The following is a 15,825-nucleotide window of genomic DNA, read 5'->3' as shown; positions in this document are numbered from 1 at the left end:
ATTATACAAAATACAATCAGGTCTTCTTCTCTATACAAATAAAGAAAAAAAGATCATATTTAGGGATAAAACATAAATTCACATTATCTATTGTGTAAGTTGAGTTACTGAAGAGAAAAATAAGTCCTTAGATATACCAAAACTTGTACAGCTCTTTGTGTGTCTATGTATGTATCACATGTAGTGATTCTTGGTCTAAAAAGTGGTTAGATAATAATTTCCACTCATTCTTCCATTAGGAGAATCACTTCAGGTTCACACATACTGAAATCACACTCTTAACTTTAAATAACAAGATGAGAGACCAATGAAAAAGAATTACAAAACAATATTAAATAATCATATGAACAGAAACTATTATAAATTATAATTAGAATTTTGATTATTTTATAAAATCTAGTTCTAAAATTCTCTAAGCTTTTATCCAAACTTTAAACATTTATTTAAATTACTAAGTGCTATTTTCACCATATTTATGGAAAAAGACACTATAAGATAGAAGTGTCAGTGTCAGTAATTAACTCACTCAAGTTTCAGGTGTATCTAACTGTCGTTCATTGCTGGACCCAGTCATCTTCTGTTTTAGAAATTTGTTAAAGAAATCACCCAAGAAGTAAAGATTTATAAACAATAAGTAATAAAGATTAGAAATTAGAACATGTAATATAAGGGAATATGTAATAGTATTATATGTATTACAATTTTAGTTCTAATATTTTTAGGCTTTTGAAAGTTATTTTATGTATATGGTAAAAAATTTAAAATACTAAAAAAAAGAGGGGGTAGTTACATGGTGAAAAATTAGTTTCATTGTCACTCCTACCTCCCAATTAACCTCTCTAGAGGCAACTACATTTATCATTCCAGATACATTTTACTTAGGTACCATAGTTATGTGTACATCTTTACCTTTAGTTTTTATACAAATGATTGCAAACCTTTCATACTGACTATTTATAGACTGCTTTTTCCTTTTAACAAAGTAGCTTGAAAAATCATTCAGTATAAATACATGTAAAGGTTGCTCATTCCTCTTTTTAATTTTTTTTGAAGTATAACATGCATAAGAAAAACTAAAACATATCATCAATAAACAACTTGATGAATTTTCAAAAACTGAACTCCGCCAAGGAACTTGCACATAAATCAGGAATCAGAACTCAACAGCAGTCAAGAAACCTTCTTTGTGGCCTCCTATAGTCACAACCCACAAAGGGTTACTGCTACCCTAACTTCAAATGCTATAGATGAGTTTTGTCCATGTTTGAACTTTATGAAGTTAAATTCATATAGTGTATCCACTAGCTATTCCAACAATAATGCTGGATTATGAACCATCCGAAAATTCAGTGACTTAGAAAACCAAATAATTGTTCTCATTATTAATTGGTTTGGGGATATGTTGGATTTCAGACATTTTTGTTCATATTTATGATTATAGAATAGTTATATCAGGGTCAATGAACTTTTTCAGTCAAGGGTCAGGTGGTAAATATTTTAGGCTTTGGAAGCCATAAGGGACATTCTCAATTATGCCATCATAGCATTAAAACAAGATATAATATATGTATAAATGGATGTGGCTGAGAACCAATAATCAAAATAGGCAGTGGGCAAGCTTTAGCCTACAGGCCATAATTTGCCAGTCTTAACATGTATTAAGATTTCACATAACCTCAAAATTTTGGTGGCTTAACACAATGAAAGTTTCATTTCTTCTCACAGGGATAACCAGCACAGATTAGTGAGAGCAGGAAGTGTGCTTAGGGATCGATTTCACATCAATACTTAAACTATCACCATGGCAATAGGGAGCAAAGATGGCTACTAGCACACTGGCTCGGAGTTACCATTCAGTAATCACCATTCAGTGATGCCCATAACTTTCACTTAAATTTCACTGGCCAAAACAAATCAAATGGATTTGCCACACTTCAGAAAGGGCAGGGAAATGTAATCCTCTTCAATGCATCTATGCAATGTGATAGACATTGGGGGAAAATGGAGGGGGAGATAGGTGGTAGACATACTGGGGGGGAAAAAAAACAACTTGTATACATTTCTGGGTATTGCAAATGTTTGTAACTTATCACGTCACTGCTGTGCAGTCAACATGATCTCCATGCAGCTATGCCTGCTTCATTCTGGTACAGCAAGTGGCCAGCCTCCCACACAAAGACCTTGCTGAGGGGTCTGCTTTATAGCCCCTAGCATTCCTCCAAAGCCACAGAGTCTTCTCAACTGTGCAGAACTAAAATCCCCAAATGTGGGATATAAACATCTCAGGAGCAACCCATGGTATAATTCTAATGTGTGTTGTACATGGGCCCTCAGAGAGTTACTAGAAGGCTTGAACCCCAATTACCCATGACCATAATCAGCTATTTAATGCATTTTTTATTAATCAAATTCTAGAATGGATCACTTGCCAGTCAAAGGGCCTCCATTATATTCTTATCCTATTCATCTTTATGGCATATGTGAAAAAAATATGTATATACATTATGCCTGTGGTAGTAAATTACTGTAAACCTAATGCAGTTGTAGCTCCAGTCACTGCTGATGTGATAGATCATCACAGATTTTGACACTTTGGATTTTTGGCTATTGATACATGAATATCAATTGATGTGGTGAATTATTTTCAGTATAAGGAGGTAAAGAGGAGCAAAGCTATTTGCTTTTACATGGGGGGAATAACAGTACACATTTACTGTCTTGTACCAAGGCTATGTCAACTCTCCTACTCTCTGTCACAATACTCTCTAAAGAAATTGTGATGGTCTTGTCATTCTGTAAAACATCTTCTTGGCCACTATATATATATCATATTATATTAAAATGCCCTCATGAGCACATCATCAGAATATGGGTACCCTGTAAAGGTAGATAATATGCCATAGGGCACATACTACAAGAATCATATATTTCCCAGTTCATGAGATTCCAATAATTTGAGACATGCTCTGATACCCGTCTAAGGAAAAGGGTTAGATGTTGAACATTTTACCCTTTATCAGTGGGAGAGAGAGATAACACAACAGGTTTGTTGGTTTTCTTTGGATTTTGGAGGCAGCATATAATGTATTCATACCTAGTAGTTGGGTCTGTGTATTGAGTGACTCAAAATGCTGCCAGTTTTATTTGTAGAGAGCAAAAGAGAACTTTGCCACATGTTCAGATGATTTGACTTGCAGATCCAATGGTGCTAGAAGTATCTGTGGTAGATAAGGTACTATGTAAAGCCTCTGGCTAACTCTAACAGGTGAGTCCCGTAGAGAACACTAGGGTTCCAAAGTAAGATATCACCTATGTTTAAGAAGCAGCTCTTGGCATGCTCCCTGGCCCTAGTAAACAGTGAATGCTTAATCATGGGACATCAGTTGACCAAAAAACCCCTTGCTGTACATGATAAGCTCAGTTTGTTCAGATTCACCAAATTATAAGGTTGGAGCCTGACTTTGAAGGTAAATAGCCTTCAGGTAAATAGTTTTCAGGTAAATAGCCTGACTCTGAAGGCTCTATTCTTGGCCATCCTCTGTCTTTGTACAATTGACCCATAAGTGTACAAATGACAGAGATGAGGCTATGCATGAGCCCCGTGACTCTTTTCAACAAAGCTCTTCCTCATTCAGGCTCAGCTACCTTTTGCTGTTCTTAAATATCCAACCCTGGTAGCAGCAGAGACCAAATCTGAGCTCTCAATATGGTATCATAATGCAAGGAGATTAGCCAGCACCTTGGGTTAAAATCTGTTACATTGGAACTCTTCTATCCTAGAGGGTCAGTAATTCATTCTTACCAGAACTGACACTGCAAGAACCATCCTGAGAGGGTTTAGAGAATGCCCAGTTACTGACATAGAATTCCACAGAATATAAGCTTGAACTAAATGACCTATTTTATTGCAAAGTCAGTGTGAAAAGGGACATGAGTTTTCATGGATGGACGGATCTATTTCTAAGTTCCCTGTGTTGCTCCATTGATCAATTTTTCTATCCCTGAGCCAATACCCTGCTGTCTACTGCTTAATAACAGGCCTTGATACCTGGTAAAGCAACTCTACACAGTTACATACATCTTTTTCTTTATTATAAATTTCTTGGCAGATTTCGGCCTTTGAGCGTGATATAAATTTGAGAATCAACTTATAAAGTCCCACATAATGTTCTTTTGAAATTTAGATCAAAATTAAATCTATCAATCAATTTGAGGAAGAATTAAATATAATATTGGGGCTCTCAGTTAATGAATATAAATATATATCTTTATTTAGGTTGTTTTATTAAGTCTCAATAAAAATGTCTTGGTTTTTGTTGTTGTTGTTCTTATCTTGCACAAATTTTGCTTGACTTTCTCTTTAGCCAGCTTCATTTCCAAACATCCTTACTATTGATAATAATTAATAGATTAATTTATATTTTCTTTACAGATAATTATAGGTTCTGTGAACAAAAGAATTTGTTTCTTTCTCATTCTTATATCACTACATCTACTTTCTTTTCAATTTTTAGGATTTAGTGTATCTAATATAAAATTAAAAAGATATGGTGATAATAGGCATTCCCTAGGAATTTTTTTTAAGGTTTCACCATTAAGAATGATATTTTGTAGTTTATCTTTTATTAGAAGTAAGTTCCTTACTTTTCTAAGAATTTTAAAATGAGTCAGGTGAAATGATTTTTACATTTATTAAGATGATTATATAGATGTCTTCTAAAATCTGTTAACATGGTGATTATATTCCTTATATAAATGGTACTTGGTCCTTTTGCAGAGACAGTTTAATCCAGGAAATTGGTTACAAAGGTGAGAGAATAGGCAGAAGCCAATCAGGACAGGGACCATGAGGCATCTGTGCTGAGGAATGCCCAGTGAAGGCTGAGACATTGCAAAGCCAGCCAGTGATGGCTAGAGCCACAGAAGAGTGAGTTGCTACTAGAAATTCCATCCAAAATAAAGTCGGGGAGAAGTGTCCTGGATTTCCCCTTGCTTCTACCCTCATCTCTCTCCTCTTTCCCACGTGTTGAACCCAGCCAGAAAACAGCTGATTTAGGAATCCTGGAAACATAAGTGCAGAGTTTTTCCACCTGTAGAGATCAGTTGATTGCAAAATTCAGTGGTGTTTCAAGTAAATACAGACACCAGAGGGAGTTTGTAACTTTGTCTTTTTAAATACAGTATTGCATTAGGTCACTTTAAGGAGTTTGGGATTTAGGATCACAGTTGAGATTGGCTTCAAGATTATGCTGGTTGCATGGAGTGAGTTGGAGAGTATTCTCACTTTTAACCATTTTCTGGAGGAGATAGAATTAAAGTGGAATGATCTTTTCCATCAAAGTTTTATAGAATTCACTGGCAAAAATCCTTCAAGCAGCAATGTCCACAATAGCCAAACTATGGAAAGAACCTAGATGTCCATCCACAGATGAATGGATCAAGAAGATGTGGTATATATACACAATGGAATACTATGCAGCCATCAAAAGAAATGAAATCTTGCCATTTGCGACAACATGGATGGAACTAGAGCGTATCATGCTTAGCGAAATAAGTCAAGCAGAGAAAGACAACTATCATATGATCTCCCTGATATGAGGAAGTGGTGATGCAACAGGGAGGCTTAAGTGGGTAGGAGAAGAATAAATGAAACAAGATGGGACTGGGAGGGAGACAAACCATAAGTGACTCTTAATCTCACAAAACAAACTGAGGGTTGCTGGGGGGAGGGGGTTTGGGAGAAGGGGGTGGGATTATGGACATTGGGGAGGGTATGTGCTTTGGTGAGTGCTGTGAAGTGTGTAAACCTGGTGATTCACAGACCTGTACCCCTGGGGATAAAAATCTATGTTTATAAAAAATAAAAAGTTAAAAAAAAAAAATCCTTCAAGCTGAATGACTTTTTTCAGAGATTATTTTTAATATTGATTATATTTCTTTGGTTATGAGGAGCTTGCTATTTCTTCTTGAGCATTCTATAATAATTTATATTTTTCTAATAGTTTGTCTATTTGATCCAAGTTTTCTAATTTAATGGCATTGAGTTGCTCAAAGTATTCTCTGATTATATTTTAAATCTATCTCTAATTATGTCCTCTTTTGTTGCTCATTGTTCATTTATAAGAGGTTATTTTATTTTATTCTTTTGAAGAAAACTACTATTGAATCTTTGAATATCTGTGGTACCTTTATGTTCTAATCCATTGGTTTCTAATCTTTGGTTTGTTTATTGCCCATTTTATACTTTCTTTGGTTTATTTATCTCCTAAAATAAATATTCATGACTCTCAACTTCCCTCAATTTACTGTTTTATTACAGCATTCAACATGTTTTGACTTGTAATTTCTTTTGCTCAGTTATAATTTCGTTTTACTCAATTCTAATTTTTTGTTGTGATTTTTTTTACTGAAATATGAGTTACTTAGGCATATATTTAATTTGTATACATAGAAATAAATGGAAATCACTATATAATCTTGCAACAGCAGTTTTTTCAACATGACAAAGTAAAAATATCCTAAAAGAAAAAACTGATAGAATTGAGTACATCAAACTTCTAAGTTGCTTAATAACAAAAAATTTTGTCTATAAAAAAAGTTATCAAAAAAGTTAATACATACAAAATATAAATTTTAATATCTTTAATATATGAAAGTTCTTACAACTTAAAAAGAACATAAGCACGCTGTCAGAAAATTGGGCAAAACATGAAGAGACTCCAGACAAGATATATAAATGAACAAGTAAGAAAAAAATCTTATGTAAATGACCTAGAATTCAAATTCAAATTCAAATTCAAGTTTACTCCATTTCATCTATCTATGCAAAAGCCTTTTAAAAATGAAAATACCTAAAGAATTCTCATATGTCAATATTTGAATGTAAACTAGTTTGATATTTCAGAAGGCAAATTTGATGATATAAATGATATATATCAGAACCTTGAGAACTGTGTACAACTTTTAAGTCAGTAATCCATTCTTATAAATATAACTTAAGGCAAAAATAATGATAATGAGAAAATATCTTATTGGCAAAAAAAAAAAAAGTCTATCATCATATGTAAAAACAAGATGACAATTTCTGCATACATTTAATATTAAAGCATGTCAAAATACTGGACAACATAAATTTTCTTAAGTGGGGCTCAAGTTTCTGTCTGAATTACTTCAACATTTATTGACCACTAGCATGGGCTGAATCTCAAAAGCAGTTGTATTCATTTTTGTGTTATATTTATGGGCCTACTTCATAAGATGAATACAACTTTGCAAACCTCCTATAACCTCCGGGTGAATAGAGTCTTTTTATTACTTTGTAGTGATCCTCTCTATCCTCAATATGTTTTGTCTTAAAGTATGTTTTTATATAAACATAACTATCTAGTATTTGTTTGGGTTTCCATTTTCTTTATGTATCCTATTCCTTCATTGTGCTTTCAGCTTTTTCTTATTGCTGTGGTACATATTGTGAGTGGTACATATACCACTCACAATGGAATAGAGAGGTAACTTGAAATTCACTTGAAAATCTATATTTTTACCAGATGACATTATCACACACAATTATAAATTTTTATTATAATTGTCATTATTTTGGAATTCATTTCATTCCATCACTTTTTAATTTTCTTTGCTCCACTTTTTGGGGAAGAATAAGATATTGGTTTCAAGAATGGGTTGTGTATCATTCTTTAAACAAGATGGGATCAGGAGGGAGACAAACCATAAGAGACTCTTAATTTCACAAAACAAACTGAGGGTTGAGGGGTTGGGGTTGGGGGAGAGGGTGGTTGGGTTATGGACATTGGGGAGGGTATGTGCTATGGTGAGTGCTGTGAAGTATGTAAACTTGGCCATCCACAAACCTGTACCCCTGGGGCTAATAATACATTATATGTTAATAAAAATTAAAAAAAAAAAAAGAATGGGTTGTGTAACCAAGATGCCTAGTTTTGAATCTGCCACTTATTAGCTTTATGAAATACGTGTTATGTTCTCCTACCTGTAAAAGGAGGATAGTCATAAAGCCATAAAGCTGTGATGAGGATGTAGCTTGTTGATATATATAAAGGAGTTAAACGAGCCCAGTTTTAAGAATCACTACTTGAGTATCAGTTATAATTACAATTCTTTTTCATCTAGGACCTTTTCATTTTGTTTGTTGGTCTATTTTATTTTCTATATTTTTCCTTTATGATTTGAAATTTAAGTTCCTTATTTTTTCTTTCATTTATTATTAGTATTTGTTTTTGGTGACTACTGTTGAAATATTTTTCATGAATATTTAACTGAATAAAGGTAAAAACAACAAGACTTTCTAGAAAACAAAACTTGTTTCCAGAAAACAAGATTCTAAGATTTTAATTCTACTCATCTTTCCCCGGACACACATACTACTTTTTTCTAATATTTAAATTTTTTTTTTTAAAGATTTTATTTATTTATTTGACAGAGAACACAAGTAGGCAGAGAGGCAGGCAGAGAGAGAGAGAGAGAGAAGCAGGCTCTGCACTGAGCAGAGAGCCCGATGCGGGGCTTGATCCCAGGACCCTGGGATCGTGACCTGGGCTGAAGGCAGAGGCTTTAACCCGCTGAGCCAAATTTTCACTATTGATGAAAATCTTAATAGAATCTCAATATGAATGGACATTAATAATATTTTATACAGAGATAATTTCAATTTACATATCTGTTTAAGGTAGTCTTCTATGTTTTAAAATTAATATTCCATTTTCTTCAGACTTACCTTGTTGTATTTAAAATATATGCAGTTATTTCAAATGCCCTTGTTTTATAACTATTCCACCTATTCTCTCTGTATTCCACAACTTCTACTATAAATAAACTGGACATACAAAATATGCAATAATGTACATAGACTTGAGTGTACAGCTCAATGTTGTAACATTGTAACAACCACCCCCCAATTTTTCTTCTCCCCAGAAACCTTCCTTCACTTCTTTGCATTCCATCTCCCCAACCTCACCCCATGTAACCACTGGTCTGTTCTCTATCAGCATGGATTAGTTTGGGTTATTAGAGAACTTGATATCAACAGAATTAAACTCTATGTATTATTTAATATCTGACTTCTTTTGCTAGATATAATATTTATAAGAGGAATTTATTTCCTTGAGTATATCTTCAGTTTGAGTGTATCTTTCTTTTTTTTTTTTTTTACTGCTGAGCAGTATTCCATTGTATAAACATGGTTTATCCATCATCTGTTAAGCATATTCTTATTTCTAGTTTCTGGTTATTATGAGTAAATCAGTTACTAACATCAAGTACAATTCTTTTGGGGATATATGTTTTCATTTCTCTTGGTTAAACTCTTGAGAGTTGCATTACAGAGCAACTGGGTTGGTATATCTTTAAATCATAAGAGATTTTGGATTTCTTTTCATATAACGTCCATGTAATGTTAGTTGCTACAGTTATTACAGTTTCATAAATTAATAAGGGGAGTGTTCTAGTCTCCATTTTTGAAACACTTTGTATAAATATGGACATTATCCACTCAACAGGATTCACCGGTATACCTAGGTCTGGACTTTTCTCTGCAGGTAGATAGAATATTACACATATAATTATTTTCATAACTGATTTTCAGGTCTTCTATCTCCTCTTGTATAAGGTGAGTAGAATTTTTCAACAGATTTGTAAATTTTTATCTGATCTGTTACATAGAATTTTAGACAACATTCTCTTATTCTTATAAGGCCTGAAGAATATATGATGTCTTCTCTTTCATTCCTATTATCAGTATTTTTTTTCTATTTTTTTCTCATCAGCCTTTTCAAATTTATTAAGACCTCTTTTATGGACCCCAATATGGTATATCTGTGACTGTCTCATGTGCACTTGAAAAGAAAGTATATACTTCAGTTACTGGATATGATGTTCTGAGGTCAGATCTTCTATATCCTTATTGATTTCTTGTCTACTTGTTCAAACCATTTTTTAGAGAAGAGTCAAAATTGCCACCTCTAACTTTGAATTGGTCTATTTCACTCTTTAGTTCTGTCAGTTTTGCTTCATATTTTTTGAAGTTCTGTTACTAGACACATGCACGTTTAAAACTATATGTTTTCCTGTTGAGTTTATCCTTTTACCAGTATAAAATTTCCCCCTTTATCTCTGCTAATACTTCATATCTGGAAATCTTAGTTTGATTCAAACTTAGCCTTTATATACTTTCATATTTTCATGGTTGTCACAGATTTAATGTTTACAATGTTTGTCATCCTTTTACTTTAAAACTAGCTGTGGCTTATAATTTAAAGTGAATCTCAAAGAATGCATTTTGTTGGTTTTTACTTTTTTATACAGTCTGTTAATCTCTGCTTTTTAATAAAAGTGTTTGATTCATTTACATTTAATATAGTTATTGACATATGAAGGATTAATTTTGTCATCTTTCTACTTCTTTTCTACCTGCCCCATCTGTTGTTGTCCTATTGCTTCTTTTTTCCATGTCTTCTTTTTGGTTAAATAAATATATTTTTTTTAATTTCTTGCCTATTCTACTATCTAGAAGGCATGCAAGAATGCCAGTTGGGAAGGATGGTCAGTTATAATAAGTCTGGGTAAATGTCTCCTTTTAAGGAATGTTGTCTTTTGTTTAAAAAAATAAAGTGAATTTACTGGCATCTTAAATGATTTTTTTGAAACTTAGCTTTATATTTTGTTAAGAAACACTACAGTTACTCTGGGGCATTATGGTTACCCTTAGGGTATAACTGTGCTGGTATCTCAGCTGCGTGTCCACAGTATTAACAATGTCCTTGATTGAGCCAGGAAAATAGCATTTCCTGGAACTGTGCAGTCTCTTGGATCCACTCCAAACCTTGAAACAGCCACTTTTGCTTAGGAACTTACCTTAAGCAAGGAACACATACTAAGGATTCCCTTTCTCCATTGCCTCCTCCTTTCTGGCAGTGATTCTGCACATTTCAGCTGCTTCAATAACCTTGAAATCTGTTCTCAGCCTCCTCATGTTCAGTGATACCCTGATATTCTGTTTGTTTTACTTTTTGCTGCTGCATTCAGGAGCGTCCTCCTAGGCAGAGAGCTGGGGTAAATATGGTGCTCACTTCAGGTGTTTCTTTTGTCTCAGGGATGACAGATCTGAGCTGCCTATGCTTTAATGTCAGTATACAATTTCACATGTTCTACCCTGGATTATAGTTGCTTATAGCAAGAAAGTAAGTCCAACAGTTAGTTCTTGAATCATGGCTAGGAATTACTCCTTTAATAGTATTTTTACCTTTTTGCTCATAGTGTATCATTGTATATTTCTATTATTCATTTTCCTTGGGTTCTTCATGAAAATGTGGTTTCATCATTTTCATCATGAAATAGGTGGGAAATTTTCATGTATTCTCTCTCCAAGTATTTCCCCTCATCGATTCTATTCTTAGCCTGCTGGAACTCTTATTATATATACGTTAAGATTCCCTACTCTTATGCAATATTTCAGCTGATCTAAGGTGCTTGCTAAGTGCAGGATACCAGTCGTCCCATCTCTGAAAGATCTGGGGCTTTTGTTGCCTTGTTCTTCTTGTCTTGCTACAGAAATTGTCTGTTTACTCCATTAAGGGCATGGAAGTACATACTTAGGAGATTTCTATGCTGTAAACCAACAATATAATCTTGGCCATATAGTGTTTAAAAACCAAAATACATAGTTGACAGTGTGCTCTTTTCATAACAGCAAAATAACTAGAAATGTGCAAAAGATGTTGTGTGTTATATGTGTTTTTTATAATAGCCAAAACCAACCAAACAAATCTAGAAACAACCCAAATATCTATCAGTGGAAAAGTTGAAAAATAAATTCTGTAATATAAAAAATGGAATATTCTATTTGAGTGACTATTGATTATCTATAGCTATAACATCTATATGCTTAGCAAAAGCCTAAGTGAAACAACAAATTTCAGAAAACCAAATACAGCATGGTATCATTTATATAAAACTTAAAAAATAAGGAGAAATAACATGATATTTTGGGAAGGATAGGACGGAGGTGTTCACAGCATGCCAACTCTCCCAATGAGAAGAATGTGAAGTGCTAGATATATTATAAAATTAAAATATTTAAATGTTTCATAGAGCTATAGAAGAAATGAGGATGAAAGGGAGTCAAATTCTGAAGAGGAGACAAACTGTTAGGAGTGAAACAAGGTCCTAGGGTATCTGTAAAAGCCGTTTTCAGCCCTAGCATGTGATAAATACTAAGAATCTGTTCTTGGCCTAGACAGAGCACTACTGCTGGGGAAGGGGAAATACACAGAGATTTTGGTTATTATGAAGGATGTCCTCATATTTTCTTATTCTACTCTATGGTTTTGAATATACTTATTTAAATGTTTACTATATTTCTTATAGCACTCTATTTTTACATGCATTTTGATAATTTAAAGCTGTCAGTCTTGATAATTTTGCTTCATGTGCTAACATGCTCATTTTGTGTTCTTTGTTAATTCATGTAAATGTGATAAAATTATTTAAAAATTCTGAAATTGAAATCAGTATTTTATTGAAGAGATTGAATGCACAGTTCAAGCAATAGATTTTGGATCTTCCATGAGTTCTAAGGTATCAGATTTTGGCTGAAATTGCTTCACATTTATAGATTAGCTTTAGGAATATTAGGGGTGCCTGGGTGGCTCAGTCCTTAAGTATCTCCCTTCAGGTCAGGTCATGATCCCAGGGCCCTGAGATTGAGCCCCACATTGAGCTCCCTGCTCAGCATAGAGTCTGCTTCTCCCTCTCCCCCTTGCCCTGCTTGTGTTCCCTCTCTCACTCTCTCTCTCTGTCAAATAAATAAAATCTTAAAAAAAAATTTTGAGGAATATTAGATCTCTACAACCTTGTGCAATTCAAATATTCATATCCTACTTTATATATTTCAATAATATTTTATAATTGTGTCCAAGAATATTTTGCACATCTTTTGGTAAGTCTGTTCCACAAGGCTTCACAGTTTTGTTTCCCAGTATAGAGTTGTGTTTTCCACTAAATTTTATCTTTATTGCTAAAATGTAGGCATATTCTTAATATTCTTTTTATATATTTATTTTTTATATTTATATTTTTTATTTTTATATTTATTTTTTATCAGTAGCCTTGATGATCTCCTGTTACTTATAAATGGTTACATTTATATATAGAGTCTCTTGCATTTTCTCTATAGATAAGTGTATCATCTGAAAAGAAAGAAGACAAATTATAGTTTTTCCTTCTCAAAATAGACACTGCTGGGGCGCCTGTGTGGCTCAGTGGATTAAGCCTCTGCTTTCAGCTCAGGTCATGATCTCAGGGTCCTGGGATCCAGCCCCACATCAGGCTCTCTGCTCAGCAGGAAGCCTGCTTCCCCCCTCCTCTCTTTCTGTCTGCCTCTCTGACCACTTGTGATCTCTCTCTGTCAAATAAATAAATAAAATCTTTTAAAATTTTTTTTAAAAATAGACACTACTTATCTTTTCATCTTCTTTTATTGGTTAAAATCTTTAAGAAAATGATGAATAACAAAGATAACCAAAGTCACATTTATCTCCTTGATTCTAAGGGGAATGCTTCTGAGTTCCAACATTCAACACAATGTTCGTTGTTTTAGGTAAATGACAACTGTTTTCAGTAAGTGTCATTCTATCAACTTTTGTTAAGAGATTCTTTTCACTTGGGAATTAATTTAGAATTTGTTTAGATTGCTCTGTTCTAGGCACTAGAGATGCAAATGCTAACTCATTTGAGAAAAGTTGTCTACTCTTTGTTGCCTTTGAGTGTGACAATTTTATCTATTTCCATTTTCCTAGTAGATTCCAACTTTTCTTTTGTTTTGGTTTGTTTTCCTTTTTCTTCAGGATGCTGCATAGATGTTGCTTCCTCTTGGAATCCATCTCACATTCTTTGAATATCATCTGGCACTATACTTTCTTTGTCCCCCCATATCATACTTCTTCATCCTTCTACTCATAACTCACAATTTTGGCTTTCTGTTAACTTGTCTTTATCCTTTTCTGTCTGTAAGAAAATATTGGTTCTTGTTCTCAGTTGTATCTCTAGTGACTAGGACAGTGCCTGACACAAATTAAATGCTTAATATTGGTTTAATTGACTAGTTAATTGCTTACTATGTTTTCTTGCCCCTTGTTTTGGGGCTGAGGTAGAATATATGATTTCTTTTCAGCCTAAAATTATAATTATTTTGAGCTTTGAATTAAGAAGTTTGGCCCATCCTTGACCAAAACCAGTCCTATTATATATAAGATATAAATGTTTGTATTGAGAAGGTTGTCTAATACACCAATCTGGGGCCTCTCTGTGAAAACCTGTGAGAGAAATGTCTTTCTAGTCTCTCCTCTCAAATATCTATATTACTTCTGAACAACTGGTTTGTTTTCACTTTATGGATAGTATGACGCACGAAGCTGATTGTGTTTTTAATTTCATAGTGTTTGGGAAGATTAGAGCCAAATTGCCTCTTACTTCTATAATATTAGAGTACCATTTTGTTCATTAATTTAATTACCAGTTTCCTTTCATATTTGTGCCTTTATTTTCTCTCTCTTTGAGATCATTATTTTATATTGTTGGATTATATGTTTCCCTGTAAGCTACCTTAAATCTTTTTTTTAACCAAATGAGATAAAATATTATCAGGTAATACATCATTGAAGGAACTCTCACCACTTCAACCTATTGTAAATGCTGCTAGCAGATTTGTTTTTCAACAATACATAAATAATGATGTCTCAGTCATGCTTAAAATATTTCAGTGACTTCCCATTGCATCTAAGATGAGACACCAACTTCATAAAAAGTTGTGCATAGATCTTTTTGACACCTTCACTCAGTGCAATCTTGACATAAGATCGCTTAGGCACAACATGTCTGCATTTCACTAATCCATTTGGAAAAGAAAACATACAAATATGTTTCTTTGAAAATGTACTGGGTTACCTTTTCATCAGAATTGTAAAGCAAGACATTTCCTTTTCACAGTAGTGAGCTTAGGGATGGTTTTATTGTTTGTTTGTTTTGTTTTGATTTTTTTCCACAACGATAAATATTGGACTGTATTTGGCAAGTAATGGAAATTCTAGAAGGTTTATGTCATGTTGCAGAAAATGGAGAGGGTGCAAGATAGAGTGCAAAAGTGTAACTATGAATTGTTCATCTTTTGTCTAAATAAATCGGTAATAAAATCATAGTATGTTAGGTAACTATGTAGCAAACTTATACGCAAGTTAACTCAGAGTCCAGGATAACTATACCTACAATCCTCAAGTTTGAAGAATTTTTAAATTAAATGATGGTGGGAAATTGTTTCAGAAAGAAAAATTATAGATGATTTTCAGGATTCTAATCCTATCTTCACTCTATCATCCCCTTTGTTTTTCTTCCTACATCTAAAAAAGGAGAATTTTGTCAATTCTGATAGATACAGATAATCATGGTTTTGGAAAAATAACTCTGCTTTCACAAAGACTTTCTCACCACTGGCTTGTGAAGAAATTATGAGTTTTGTAATGAAATTCTGTATTCTTTTGCAAAAGTTCTAAAATAGCAAGCCATTTAATCCTGCCTTCCTAACAGTATCAGATAATAGAAGTATGTGGAAGAGCATTTTGGAGAACATCTGTGAGCTGGGAGAGTTAAACTTCCTTATAAATCAATTTATAAAGAGTCTAACTTGAGAAAACTCATGGGCAGTGACTAAAGTTAATAACTTGAAACAAGGATGGAAAAATTCCATTTCAGACCAAAATGCACAATTGAATAATGCACTGTTTGATGTGACATTATACATTT

The sequence above is a fragment of the Mustela nivalis genome (genome assembly GCF_964662115.1).
Source record: "Mustela nivalis genome assembly, chromosome: 7".
Lineage (NCBI taxonomy): Eukaryota > Metazoa > Chordata > Mammalia > Carnivora > Mustelidae > Mustela > Mustela nivalis.
Note: the sequence above shows the minus strand (reverse complement) of the source record.